The sequence below is a fragment of the Balaenoptera borealis genome (genome assembly GCF_965194805.1).
Source record: "Balaenoptera borealis genome assembly, chromosome: 14".
NCBI classification, from domain to species: domain Eukaryota; kingdom Metazoa; phylum Chordata; class Mammalia; order Artiodactyla; family Balaenopteridae; genus Balaenoptera; species Balaenoptera borealis.
In genome coordinates, this window is record NC_138875.1 from 27,173,082 (window position 1) to 27,187,339 (window position 14,258).

The following is a 14,258-nucleotide window of genomic DNA, read 5'->3' on the forward strand; positions in this document are numbered from 1 at the left end:
ACACTAGCATTTGGGGGTCTCGTTTTTCTCATCTACTAAATGGGCTTCCTTCCCTGAGTCTAAGTCTCCTGGGGTTTCGCACGATGTCAGATTCTTACTGACCTGGCGGCCCCACAACACCCACCCTTAAACCCTTTGTCACTGTAGCAAAAGAACAGAGCTTTTTGTGTATGACATTCTGCAGCCAAGAAAAACACTCCATATTATGCAGAAATGGATACTGTATATTGTTGAATGAAAATGACAGGTTACAAGGCAGTAGGTTCATATGATCCAAGTTTCATTAATCTAGATATGACATATAAACAAATATAAAACTTGGAGATAACTACATACAGATATATAGATATATAAACTTGGAGAGAGATATATATCATAATGCTAACAGGGTGGAATAATTACCGGGAAGTTTTAATTTTCTCTTTTGTGCTTTTCAGCTTTTTAAAGTGCATTTTCTACAGGTATTCGTTACCAGATTAAAAAAAAATTCAGGTACCTAACACTTTAATTTTGCCCTGTTCACTCCCCTGCTCCCCAGCACACCAAAGGCTCCTTCCAGTCCACGTAATTAAGTTAGTGAGAGACCTTCCTTGCTGGAAGCATCTGAGGCAGTGATTTTTAACTCTTTGGGATCCACCTACCTCTTAGAGAATCAGATGGAAGTTATGGGCCTCTCTCCAGAAAAATACACGTAGATGCAAACCTTAGGTGATTTGGCAGGAGATTCTTGGACTCCATGAAGTCTGTCCATGAACTTCAGGTTAAAAGCTTCTGAACCGAGACTTCCCTGGTGGCTCAGTGGTTAAGAATCTGCCTGCCAATGCAGGGCACATGAGTTCCATCTCTGGTCTGGGAAGATCCCACATGCCGCGGAGCAACTAAGCCCACGCGCCGCAACTACTGGGCCTGCGTGCTCCAACTACTGAAGCCTGCGTGCCTAGGGCCCATGCTCCGCAGCAAGAGAAGCCACCACAATGAGAAGCCCACGCACCGCAATGAAGAGTAGCCCCCGCTCGCCGCAACTAGAGAAAGCCAGCACGTAGCAACAAAGACCCAATGCAGCCTAATTAATTAATTAATTTTTTTTTTTTTTAAAAGCTTCTGATCCAAGTAAATTTCAAGCCAGGAGAGAGAAAGCAACTTACTGAATGTTGCCAGCAGGCTAGTGGCATTCAGGTTCCTTTAAGGTTGTCTACAGTCTGACCCCCATTAACCTTCCCAGGTTTATCTCCCATTTTTGGCCTCCACTCAGCACACTTGGCCTTCTCCAGGCTTTTCCCAGCCATTGCTCTCCACCCTTCTGTTCAATGCCCTTTCTGCTCTCTACCTTCCAAATCCTCTTAATCAGTATCAAGGTTGGCTTCAGCTGCATTTAAGTGACCCCCATCCTCCCCCAATAAGAGTGGCTCAAACACCCAAGGGTATATTCTCTCTGGGTAAAGTTTAGAGGTGAGCGATCCAGGGCTGGTAGGGTAAATCCATAAAGTTGTCAGGAAGCCAGGCTCCTTCTGCCTTTTTTGCTCTGCCATCCTCAGTGTGCACAATCAATACCCAATGTTGCCTCAGGGACCAAGACATCTATCTGAAAGCAGAAAGAAGGAAGGCAGGAAGAACAATAAAGGCACACCTCCCTCAAGTTTTCCTTAAGAAGCTTTCCCAGAAGTCCCAGGCACCACAGCGGCTGTATCTCACTGATAGAAGCTAGGCTCCTGGCCACGTCTAACCACAAGGGAGGTTGAGAAATGTAGTCTTTCCCACTGGTCACTGCGCTAGGGTTCTGTCACTAGGGAAGAAGGGTGGGATGGATATGGGCCAGGCAGTCTTCAGCCTCTGCTGTGTCATGTATAAAGCACATTTCATTTGTGTAGCCTTGCCCACCCACTCCAACTGCCAGTGGTCTCAGCTTCCTGCGTGACCTTCTAGTCTGTGTCTAAGCCTTTTATTTTCCAATTCCCATCTCCAGCTATTATTTAAATATTTTATTGCTACCAAATTTGGAGGACTTGATACATTGTAAACACTATATACATTTGTAACATTAATGCAACTCTTTTTTGTAATCTAAAATCTATGTTCCAATTTTGTAAATTGCCCCAGTGCTCTTTTTTTTTTAACATCTTTATTGGAGTATAATTGCTTTACATTATTGTGTTAGTTTCTGTTTTATAACAAAGTGAATCAGCTATATGTATACATACATCCCCATATCTCCTCCCTCTTGTGTCTCCCTCCCACCCTCCCTATCCCACCCCTTTAGGTGGTCACAAAGCACCGAGCTTATCTCCCCGCGCTATGCGGCTGCTTCCCACTAGCTATCTATTTCATATTTAGTAGTGTATATATGTCCATGCCACTCTCTCACTTTGTCCCAGCTTACCCTTCCCACTCCCCGTGTCCTCAAGTCCATTCTCTACATCTGCGTCTTTATTCCTGTCCTGCCCCTAGGTTCTTCAGAACCTTTTTTTTTTTTTTAGATTCCATATATATGTGTTAGCATATGGTATTTGTTTTTCTCTTTCTGACTCACTTCACTCTGTATGACAGACTCGAGGTCCATCCACCTCACTACAAATAACTCAATTTCGTTTCTTTTTATGGCTAATATTCCATTGTATATATGTGTCACATCTTTATCCATTCATCTGTCAATGGACACTTAGGTGGCTTCCATGTCCTGGCTATTGTAAATAGAGCTGCAATGAACATTGTGGTACATGACTCTTTTTGAATTATGGTTTTCTCAGGGTATATGCCCAGTAGTGGGATTGCTGGGTCGTATGGTAGTTCTATTTTTAGTTTTTTAAGGAACCTCCATACTGTTCTCCATAGTGGCTGTATCAACTTACATTCCCACCAATAGTGCAAGAGGGCTCCCTTTTCTCCACACCCTCTCCAACATTTATTGTTTGTAGATTTTTTGATGATGGCCATTCTGACTGGTGTGAGGTGATACCTCATTGTAGTTTTGATTTGCATTTCTCTAATGATTAGTGATGTTGAGCATCCTTTCCTGTGTTTGTTGGCAATCTGTATATCTTCTTTGGAGAAATGTCTGTTTAGGTCTTCTGCCAAACTGGGTTGTTTGTTTTTTTGATATTGAGCTGCATGAGCTGTTTCTAAATTTTGGAGATTAATCCTTTGTCAATTGCTTCATTTGCAAATATTTTCTCCCATTCTGAGGGTTGTCTTTTCGTCTTGTTTATGGTTTCCTTTGTTGTGCAAAAGCTTTTAAGTTTCATTAGGTCCCATTCATTTATTTTTGTTTTCATTTCCATTTCTCTAGGAGGTGGGTCAAAAAGGTTCTTGCTGTGATTTATGGCATAGAGCATTCTGCCTATGTTTTCCTTTAAGAGTTTGATAGTGTCTGGCCTTACATTTAGGTCTTTGATCCATTTTGAGTTTATTTTTGTGTATGGTGTTAGGAAATGTTCTAATTTCATTCTTTTACATGTAGCTGTTTTCCCAGCACCACTTATTGAAGAGACTGTTTTTTCTCCATCGTATATTCTTGCCTCCTTTATCAAAAATAAGGTGACCCTATGTATGTGAGTATATCTCTGGGTTTTCTATCCTGTTCCATTGATCTATATTTCTGTTTTTGTGCCAGTACCATACCGTCTTGATTACCGTAGCTTTGTAGTATAGTCTGAAGTCCAGGAGCATGATTCCTCCAACTCCGTTTTTCTTTCTCAATATCGCTTTTGCTATTCGGGGTCTTTTGTGTTTCCACACAAATTGTGAAATTTTTTGTTCTAGTTCTGTGAAAAATGTCATTGGTAGTTTGATAGGAATTGCATTGAATCTGTAGATTGCTTTGGGTAGCACAGTCATTTTCACAATGTTGATTCTTCCAATCCAAGAACACGGTATATCTCTCCATCTGTTTGTATCATCTTAAATTTCTTTCATCAGTGTCTTATAGTTTTCTGCATACAGGTCTTTTGTCTCCTTTGGTAGGCTTATTCCTAGGTATTTTATTCTTTGTGTTGCAATGGTAAATGGGAGTGTTTCCTTAATTTCTCTTTCAGATTTTTCATCATTAGTGTATAGGAATGCAAGAGATTTCTGTGCATTAATTTTGTATCCTGCTACTTTACCAAGTTCATTGATTAGGTCTAGCAGTTTTCTGGTAGCATCTTTAGGATTCTCTATGTATAGTATCATGTCATCTGCAAACAGTGACAGCTTTACTTCTTCTTTTCCGATTTGGATTCCTTTTATTTCTTTTCCTTCTCTGATTGCTGTGGCTAACACTTCCAAAACTATGTTGAATAATAGTGGTGAGAGTGGACAACCTTGCCTTGTTCCTGATCTTAGAGGAAATGGTTTCGGTTTTTCACCATTGAGAATGATGTTGGCTGTGGGTTTGTCATATATGGTCTTTATTATGTTGAGGTAAGTTCCCTCTATGCCTACTTTCTGGAGGGTTTTTATCATAAATATGTGTTGAATTTTGTCGAAAGCTTTTGCTGCATCTATTGAGATGATCATATGGTTTTTCTCCTTCAATTTGTTAATATGGTGTGTCACATTGATTGATTTGCGTATATTGAAGAATCCTTGCATTCCTGGGATAAACCCCACTTGATCATGATGTATGATCCTTTTAACATGCCGTTGGATTGTGTTTGCTAGTATTTTGTTGAGGACTTTTGCATCTATGCTCATCAGTGATATTGGCCTGTAGTTTTCTTTCTTTGTGACATCTTTGACTGGTTTTGGTATCAGGGTGATGGTGGCCTTGTAGAATGAGTTTGGGAGTGTTCCTCCCTCTGCTATATTTTGCAAGAGTTTGAGAAGGATAGGTGTTAGCTCTTCTCTAAATGTTTGATAGAATTCGCCTGTGAAGCCATCTGGTCCTGGGCTTTTGTTTGTTGGAAGATTTTAAATCACAGTCTCACTTTCAGTGCTTGTGATTGGTCTCTTTATATTTTCTATTTCTTCCTGGTTCAGTCTTGGAATATTGTGCTTTTCTAAGAATTTGTCCATTTCTTCCAGGTTGTCCATTTTATTGGCATATAGTTGCTTGTAGTAGTCTCTCATGATCCTTTGTATTTCTGCAGTGTCAGTTGTTACTTCTCCTTTTTCATTTCTAATTCTATTGATTTGAGTCTTCTCCCTTTTTTTCTTGATGAGTCTGGCTAAATGGTTTGTCAATTTTGTTTATCTTCTCAAAGAACCAACTTTTAGTTTTATTGATCTTTGCTATTGTTTCCTTCATTTCTTTTTCATTTATTTCTGATCTGATCTGTATGATTTCTTTCCTTCTGCTAACTTTTTTTGTTCTTCTTTCTCTAATTGCCTTAGGTGTAAGGTTAGGTTGTTTATTTGAGATGTTTCTTGGTTTTTGAGGTAGGATTGTATTGCTATAAACTTCCCTCTTAAAACTGCTTTGCTGTGTCCCATAGGTTTTGGGTCATCGTGTTTTCATTGTCATTTGTTTCTAGGTATTTTTGAATTTCCTCTTTGATTTCTTCAGTCATCTCTTGGTTATTTAGTAGCATATTGGTTAGCCTCCATGTGTTTGTATTTTTTACAGATTTTTTCCTGTAATTGATATCTAGTCTCATAGCATTGTAGTTGGAAAAGATACTTGATACGATTTCAATTTTCTTAAATTTACCAAGGCTTGATTTGTGACTCAAGCTATGGTCTATCCTGGAGAATGTTCCATGAGCACTTGAGAAGAAAGTGTATTCTGTTGTTTTTGGATGGAATGTCCTATAAGTATCAGTTAAGTCCATCTTGTTTAATGTATCGTTTAAAGCTTGTGTTTCCTTATTTATTTTCATTTTGGATGATCTGTCCATTGGTGAAAGTGGGGTGTTAAAGTCCCCTACTATGATTGTGTTACTGTCAGTTTCCCCTTTTATGGCTGTTAGCATTTGCCTTATGTATTGAGGTGCTCCTATGTTGGGTGCATAAATATTTAGAATTGTTATGTCTTCTTCTGGGATTGATCCCTTGATCATTATGTGGTGTCCTTCTTTGTCTCTTGTAATAGACTTTATTTTAAAGTCTATTTTCTCTGATATGAGAATTGCTACTCCATCTTTCTTTTGATTTCCATTTGCATGAAATATCTTTTTCCATCCCCTCACTTTCAGTCTGTATGTGTCTCTAGGTCTGAAGTGGGTCTCTTGTAGACAGCATATGTACAGGTCTTGTTTTTGTATCCATTCAGCCAGTCTGTGTCTTTTGCTTGGAGCATTTAATCCATTTACATTTAAGGTAGTTATCGATATGTATGTTCCTATTAACATTTTCTTAATTGATTTGGGTTTGTTATTGTAGGTCTTTTCCTTCTCTTGTGTTTCCTGCCTAGAGAAGTTCCTTTAGCATTTGTTGTAAAGCTGGTTTGGTGGTGCTGAATTCTCTTAGCTTTTGCTTGTCTGTAAAGGTTTTAATTTCTCCGTTGAATCAGAATGAGATCCTTGCTGGGTAGAGTAATCTTGGTTGTAGGTTTTTCCCTTTCATCACTTTAAATATGTCCTGCCACTCCCTTCTGGCTTGCAGAGTTTCTGCTGAAAGATCAGCTGTTAACCTTATGGGGATTCCCTTGTATGTTATTTGTTGTTTTTCCCTTGCTGCTTTTAATATTTTTTCTTTGTATTTAATTTTTGATAGTTTGATTAATATGTGTCTTGGAGTGTTTCTCCTTGGATTTACCTTGTATGGGACTCTCTGCGCTTCCTGGACTTGATTGACGATTTCTGTTCCCATATTAGGGAAGTTTTCAACTATAATCTCTTCAAACATTTTCTCAGTCCCTTTCTTTTTCTTTTCTTCTTCTGGGACCCCTATAATTCGAATGTTGGTGCATTTAATGTTGTCCCAGAGGCCTCTGAGACTGTCCTCAATTCTTTTCATTCTTTTTTCTTTATTCTGCTCTGTGGTAGTTATTTCCACTATTTTATCTTCCAGGTCACTTATCCGTTCTTCTCCCTCAGTTATTCTGCTGTTGATTCTTTCTAGAGAATTTTTAATTTTATTTATTGTGCTGTTCATCACAATAAATGATGCTCTTTAGTTGCTCTTTAGTTCTTCTAGGTCCTTGTTAAACGTTTCTTGTATTTTCTCCATTCTATTTCCAAGATTTGGATCATCTTTACTATCATTACTCTGAATTCTTTTTCAGGTAGACTGCCTTGTTCCTCTTCATTTGTTTGGTCTGGTGGGCTTTTACCTTGCTCCTTCATCTGCTGTGTGTTTCTCTGTCTTCTCATTTTGCTTAACTTACTGTGTTTGGGGTCTCCTTTTCACAGGCTGCAGGTTCGTAGTTCCCATTGTTTTTGGTGTCTGCCCCCAGTGGCTAAGGTTGGTTCAGTGGGTTGTGTAGGCTTCCTGGTGGAGGAGACTGGTGCCTGTGTTCTGGAGGATGAGGCTAGATCTTGTCTTTCTGGTGGGCAGGACTGTGTCCTGGTGTCTGGTGGTGTGTTTTGGGGTGTCTGTGACCTTATTATGATTTTAGGCAGCCTCTCTGTTAATGGGTGGAGTTGTGCTCCTGTCTTGCTAGTTGTTTGGCATAGGGTGTCTAGCACTGTAGCTTGCTGGTTGTTGAGTGGAGCTGGGTCCTAGCGTTGAGATGGGGATCTCTGGGAGAGCTTTCACCTTTTGATATTATATGGACCTGGGAGGTCTCTGGTGGACCAATGTCCTGAACTCAGCTCTCCCACCTCAGAGGCACAGGCCTGATACTGGCCAGAGCACCAAGACCCTGTCAGCCACAAGGCTCAGAAGAAAAGGAAGAAAAAAAAAAGAAAGAAAAATAATAATAAAATAAAGTTATTAAAATAAAAAATATTATTAAAAATTAAAAAATTAAAAATTCATTAAAAAAGAAAGAAAGAAAGAAGAGAGCAACCAAACCAATAAACAAATCCACCAATGATAACAAGCGTTAAAAACTATACTAAAAAAAAAAAAAAAGGACAGACAGAACCCTAGGACAAATGGTAAAAGCAAAGCTATACAGACAAAATCACACAAAGAAGCACACACATACACACTCACAAAAAGAGAAAAAGGAAAAATATTTATATATCTGAGAGAGTCATAGCTGTTTTTAGGATTCCAGACAGAGATTCAGGGAACAATGCAAAGATGGTGTGCTCCATTGAAGACAATCTCCCCTTTGTCCTGAAGCCATCTGTAGAGAATTACTACACCCTGGTAACCGATAGCCCTCTGGTGGTCGCCTTGGCATCGGTGTCGTCGCTTTTCCTCTTCTTGGTGCTGGTGTTCATTGCGGTGCAGCTGGGCAGGCCCCAGTGTTCTTTACACCACTACAAAAAGTAAGTTTAGTAAGAGATTAAGACATTTCTTGTTCTTTCTGTCTGTAGACTGAGGGACAAACGACTCTGTTCAAAAATTACATGGATTACTTCTTTCTTTCAGTGTGTTTATTTATTTGAAATACAGTTGGACTCACTTATTTCCATTTGAACTCAGTTTTACAGCTCCCTCCATCCTGGTTGATTTAATACTATTTTTTTTTAATATATAGAATATTAACATAATTCCCACTCAGAGAGGCATCACTCTCCTAAACTTGCCTCTGGCCTCCCTCCCCCACCACCCCTTTGTAGATAACCAGTTTCAGTAGTTTCTAGTTTATCTTTCCTTTGTGTCTTTTGAAAAAAATAAGCAGATACCATTATGTTTTCTTTTCCCTTCTTTCTTACATAAAATGTAGCATACTGTATGCTCTTTTTTGCATTTTGCTTTTATCACTTAGTGGAGCCTGAAAATCACTTCATATCAGTTCAAAGAGATCTTCCTCACTCATTTCACAGTTGCGTGGATATGGATCCACTGGATGGATGTTTCCGAGTTTATTCAACCAATATCTCGTGCTTTGACAGTTAGGTAGTTTCCTATATTTTGCAGTCACAAATCATGCTGCTGTGAACCATGTGTACTTATGTATTTCCATGTGGTTGAGGTGTATGTTCAGGGTAAGTTCCCGCAGTTCGGTACTGGGTAGGGGGTAAAAATGTAGGTAGTTTTCTTCAGTGTGACAAATTCTCCTTCATGGGGTCTTGCGTCCTGCAATCCCACCAGCAATGTCTAAGACCGCCTATTTCCCCACAGCCTCGTCAACAGAACAGATTATCAAAAGACTGGATTTTTGCCTATCTGATGAGTGAGAAATGATATCCATATCTCAGTGTAGTTTTAATTTGCATTTCTCTTAATACTTTCACTTGTTTAAGGGCTATTGTTATATCATTTTGTGTGTGTGAATTGTCTGTTATATCTTTGGCACATTTTTCTACAGAGAAAAATCTTCAAGAATTCTTTTAAGATTAAAAAAATTTTTTAATATTTTTTTCTTTCTGTTTTTATTCTTTATATATTAGGGATATCTCATTTTATTATTGCTGTGTAGCAGCTACCTCCTCTGTGCCAGGCAACATACAAGGGACTAGGAATCCTACACCTCGATGATCATAGTTTAGAATGAGAGAAGAATTTGACACAATGTCCTAAGAGTTATAATAGAGACATGAAAAGGGTGGGAGGAACTTCTGTGCCTAATGAATCCAGGAAGGCTTCACAGAGGAGGTGAACTTTAGAAAACTATCAAAACTCCAAAACGTAGAAGGGCAAACAGACACAGGTGGGGAAAGACTGGGGGAGAGGAGGGCATGGCCCAGGCTCCAGGGCCCTTTCCAGCACCTTCTTACCCCCTAGGCTTGGAGGGTGAGCTCAGACCCCTCCCACCCAGCCCTCTTCCTGGGCCATCCCAGTGTCCTTCCATGAGTCATAGTTCTGCCAGCTGCCACAGCTACTCTCGTGTACCCAAGTTGGTTACACTAGTTGGGGCGGGGGGGGTGGAATTTTGTTCTTTACCTCTTTAGACCCAACTGCTCAGCTGTTTCAGGCACAATTGGCCTTGCTGCCTTGTTTGTGGGCCTGAAGACATCTGTGTGTGTGTGTGTGTGTGTGTGAGAGAGAGAGAGACGGGGGGTGGGGCACATGCCCAGGAACACCCACGAGGAGTGTAATCTATTACCGAGAGGTCATGTTTCCTCCACATGCCTACAACCTGTGGGTTTGTAGCTAAATTTAGGACTCGCCTTCCCTCTGCCACCTGAGACTCCTGCCATCCCAAGCTGGGGAGGGTTCACATTCCTGTCTCCCCCGCCTCTCCACCCAGGAAAGGGAGGGGACTCATGGATTCACTGGGCAGGGAGGGACAGTCTATCAGAGGCTTGACCTGAAGTGGTCAGGGAAGGCTTGCAGGCAGACACGGGGTCTGAACTAGACTGTGAAAGACAAGTGGGATTTAGAGAAGCTGGAGAGGCAGTGGGAAGTGTGAACAACCCGAGGAAAAGACATGGATCCAGCGCCCAGCACAGAGTGCACAGCGAGGAAGGTCCATGGGAGCTATGGAGATGCAAGGTGAGACAGACAGCAGCAGGTGCAAGCTGCTAACACTGGGAGGGCAGGTGGCCTGCGGTTATAAACTGACCTGAGATGTGGAGGGGCTTGAACACAATAGAAATCCATTTCTCCCTCTCTCTCTCATCTCCTCTTGGTCCCACTGCCTTCTCCCTCTGTCTCCTCTGCATAGGGCACCTTTCTAGCAGATTTCGTATTTTTTACACATGTACCTTCTTGTTTGGGCCGCATATAATTTTAATGACTGCAAATGGGCTGTGTTACGGATCTCCCTCTCTGACTTTTTTCTCTCGGCTCTGTTTTGAGCTCCTCCGTTTGGCTGTCTGTACATCAAATCTGTTACTTGTGGCTGCCGCGTGCAGGGAGGCATCACACACATCTGAGGATAGAACAGGGAACCTGGCGGCCAGCACACAGGACCTGTGAGCGCCCAGCGGCGGGCTGGGCGCAGTAAGTTATCTGAAAGGGCGCAGCCCGGAGGCCCTTGGACATTAGATTTGTCTCATCTAATCTCCAGGAGGGTGCAGCTCCTTAGCCGCGTTACCAAATGGCTGCTGTGACTGCCATGTGTCCAAGTCCATCGAATTAAGCTTGGATTAATTTCAGAGGTGTTGGCCTTCTGACCCCAGGGTGTGGGCCAGAGAAGGCCTGGTGCTGGGTCCACGTCCAAGCAACCAGGAGGGCCTCACAGGCCAGGAGCTGCCCGGCAGGGTGGGCATCGAAGAAGGCCATGCCTCAGTCCCTACTGCCCACCTGCCAAGGGCCCAACAGGAGTAGGGGACAGAGTACTGATCAAGTGCTGACTCTGCCCTGACTGGCTCCAGGAGGGGAGGGCGCAGAGTGGGCCTCATGGCTGAGGAGACCTTCCCTTGTAGAACTCGCTTCCTCAGCCCTAGGGGCCTCCAGAGGCACCACGGGGAGGGTGCCAATCCCCCAGTCCCTCCCCAGTCTGAGCACTTGAGTGAGAGCATTTGAAGAAAGGGTTCTGCTGCCATCTGAAAATCACTCCAAGGCATCGCCTGGTCTTGGATGAAATGCATCTGGTCCTCGACACCTTCATGAAATGAGTTTAAGCCCCGTTCCTCCTGAGCGGGCACTTTGGTAGTGTGCAGACCTGAGCACCTGGGGGATCAGGGCTGCCAGACAGGAGGGAAAAGGGGAGAAGGGGACGCCTGTGAAGAACCGCCTCCTTCACCGTTCCCACCGCCCCTCACCCCCCAGCCCAGGTCCCTTCTCTGGCTCCAGTCTTCCCACCTGTTCCGGCTGACAAGGGAAGACTGTCTGGGGGCTCTCTCCACTCCTGGGACAGTCCCCAGCTGCCCACAGAAGGGATGGGAATGGATGACACAGAGACTCATCCCCCAAACCCGTCTCCCCAGCTTCAGACAGGAGGGTGGTCCCAGCAGAGCTGAAAGGAGATTCCCGCTGGACTGGATTTCAGGATGAGCCTCTGGCCTCTGGCCTTTGGCATCTTGCCTCCTGCCTCCTCGGTGTGAAGGAGGGAGAAGAGCCCGCCACTTACACCTTTCTCTTCACCCGTGGCTGATGTCAACAAAGGAAATTTATGTTAGCGAGGCTAACATTTTTGAGCGGTATGTGTCTAATTCTTTAGGTGCTAAGTGCTTTATGTGCATTATCACATTTAAGGTAAGGTGCTTCGATTACTTCCATTTTTTAGATAAGCAGGCAGATTCCAAGGTCAAGCGACTTGCCAGGGTCAAATGGCTAGCGAGGAGGTGGGTCAGCCGTTCACCCCAGGCGGTCTGGCTTTCAGCTCTACTCCATGCTCCTCTAGGGGCGGGTGGCACCATTCAGTGGTGAGCAGGTCTGGGCCCCCGCAGGCTCCCAGTTACTCCCATAAGCCCCTCAGGCCATGGTTCTCATCCTGAAAGTGGGTGAGTATCAGATTTGCCTGCGAATTTTTCCAAAATGTCCCTGTCCTCTCCCTTCTCCGGCTTGTATCAAGATAGGCTTGCGTGAGGTGCACAGCACATAAGTGGCAAAAGCTCCCCCGGTGATTCCAGTGCTGTCTCTGCCGGTCCCCAGGCCTGCCGCCTGGGGACCTGTGCCCATCAGGCCCCTGGGAGAAGCAGCCTCAATCCCATCTCATGTTTTGAAGGAGCCCCAAGGCTGCTGCGGCTTCTTGCACCTTTCCCATAGACCAGAGGTTCTGCCCATTTCCAAGCCAGGCAGAAGTGTGCAGACGTGACCACATAATCACACATGCCCAGCACCAAGAAGCATGGGGCAGGGGGTGCAGAGAAAGAGGATTCAGCCTGCAGAGATTTAACTTCTGGCCCCCATGCCTAGCCCAGTGCTCCCCTCACCTCACCAAGCCCAGCCCATAGCATGGACTGGAGTTATTCCACCTACTTGTGAGTAAATGTGAACATTTCCGTAATTAAAAATTGGGTTTTATTCTGAATGGTTTGCAGTAAGGATCAGATGAAATACTGGATGTCATGTGCTTTGCCTGTACAGGCGTGAGGCCTGACGGCCAGATTATCTGGCTCATCTCTTAATTCTCCCTGGAGGAGTGTCTGGTGGAAGCTCAGGGCAACAGCCCTCACTGGGAGGAAAGACACGGAGGCCCAACGAGAGTCACAAAGTCATGCATCTGTGGGGCAGGGACAGAGGGGCCTGAAGCTTACACAGGGTGGTTATTTTGTTAGTTTGTACGTTTGTTTTGGTTGAAGGGGGGGCTCTGTAAGAAAAAGAATACAAAATAACAAAAACACAATTAAAATGAGTACAAACCTGAAAATTTATCTAGAATGAGGAAAAAAGCATACTAAATTACAAATATTAAAAAGCCAAGAGGGGACTTCCCTGGCAGTCCAGTGGTTAAGACTCCATGTTTCCACTGCAGGGGACATGGGTTCGATCCCTGGTTGGGGAACTAAGATCCCCCATGCCGTATGGTGCAGCCAAAAAAGAAAAAGGAAAAAAAAGCCAAGAAATACCACAAATATCACAAAATCCAGAAAAATAACATAACATTTTAATTAATTTCCAGCCCAATCCACCTCTATTGTACTTCTTTTTTTTTTTTTTTTTTTTAATTTATTTGGCTGCGCCGGGTCTTAGTTGCGGCACGCAAGATCTTTAGTTGCAGCATGTATGCAGGATCTAGTTCCCTGACCAGGGATCGAACCCGGGTCCCCCTGCGTTGGGCGTGAAGAGTCTTAACCACTGGACCACCAGGGAAGTCTCTCTACTGTACTTCTATCTTTTTTTGGCTGTATACTCCTTGAATACCTCTTCCTGAGACAATTCTGTAACTGTTTTGTTTTCCACAGAGAAAATGGAAAGATAGCCTAGTCTCTCCTCTAACGTGGCTGATCCAAACTTGTTTTTTGATTATGGATAGCTTAGAAAATGTTCACATTCACAAATTATTATTGGTATTGTCATGTAAATGTTGGGATTGTTGCTAAATTTGGGGAAAACCTCTATCAGTTTCTTTTGTATGTAAACTATAGGAATTCAGGGCATTTCAAGTTTTCTTGCTCAAATCAGCCAAAAAATTAAACACAAAAAATCTGATGAATTCTATTTCATGTGATTCCCATTTTGAAAAGGGGTGTGTATTATGTTAAAAAAAATCATTATTCATGAAACTTGTTAAAGATGGTAAGGAAGACTTTATTCAGGGGGGGCTGGCTACTACAATGGGGTTTGTAGAAGGGCGAGAGGTCAGGCTCAACTCTGAATACAGCAAGGAAAGTGGGATTTATAGCCAAGGAGCAGGGTGGTGGTCAGTGGATGGAAAATTACTAAGAGGAAGCATCAGGGGGAGGGGTTTCTTGCTGAAGGCAGGACAGGGTGATCAGACATCACTGGGGGATGCT

General features: G+C 43.1%; 1 protein-coding gene across 1 annotated transcript in view; it reads right to left on the bottom strand.

The window, feature by feature from the left end:
* Positions 1-3,939: 3,939 nt before the first annotated feature.
* Positions 3,940-14,258, bottom strand: part of ARK2N (arkadia (RNF111) N-terminal like PKA signaling regulator 2N) — a 110,409-nt gene continuing 100,090 nt past the window's right edge. Inside the window, exon 6 of the transcript XR_014233936.1 lies at positions 3,940-8,285. The gene's annotated coding sequence lies outside the window, so the exon portion shown is untranslated. The remainder of the gene's footprint in view (positions 8,286-14,258) is intronic.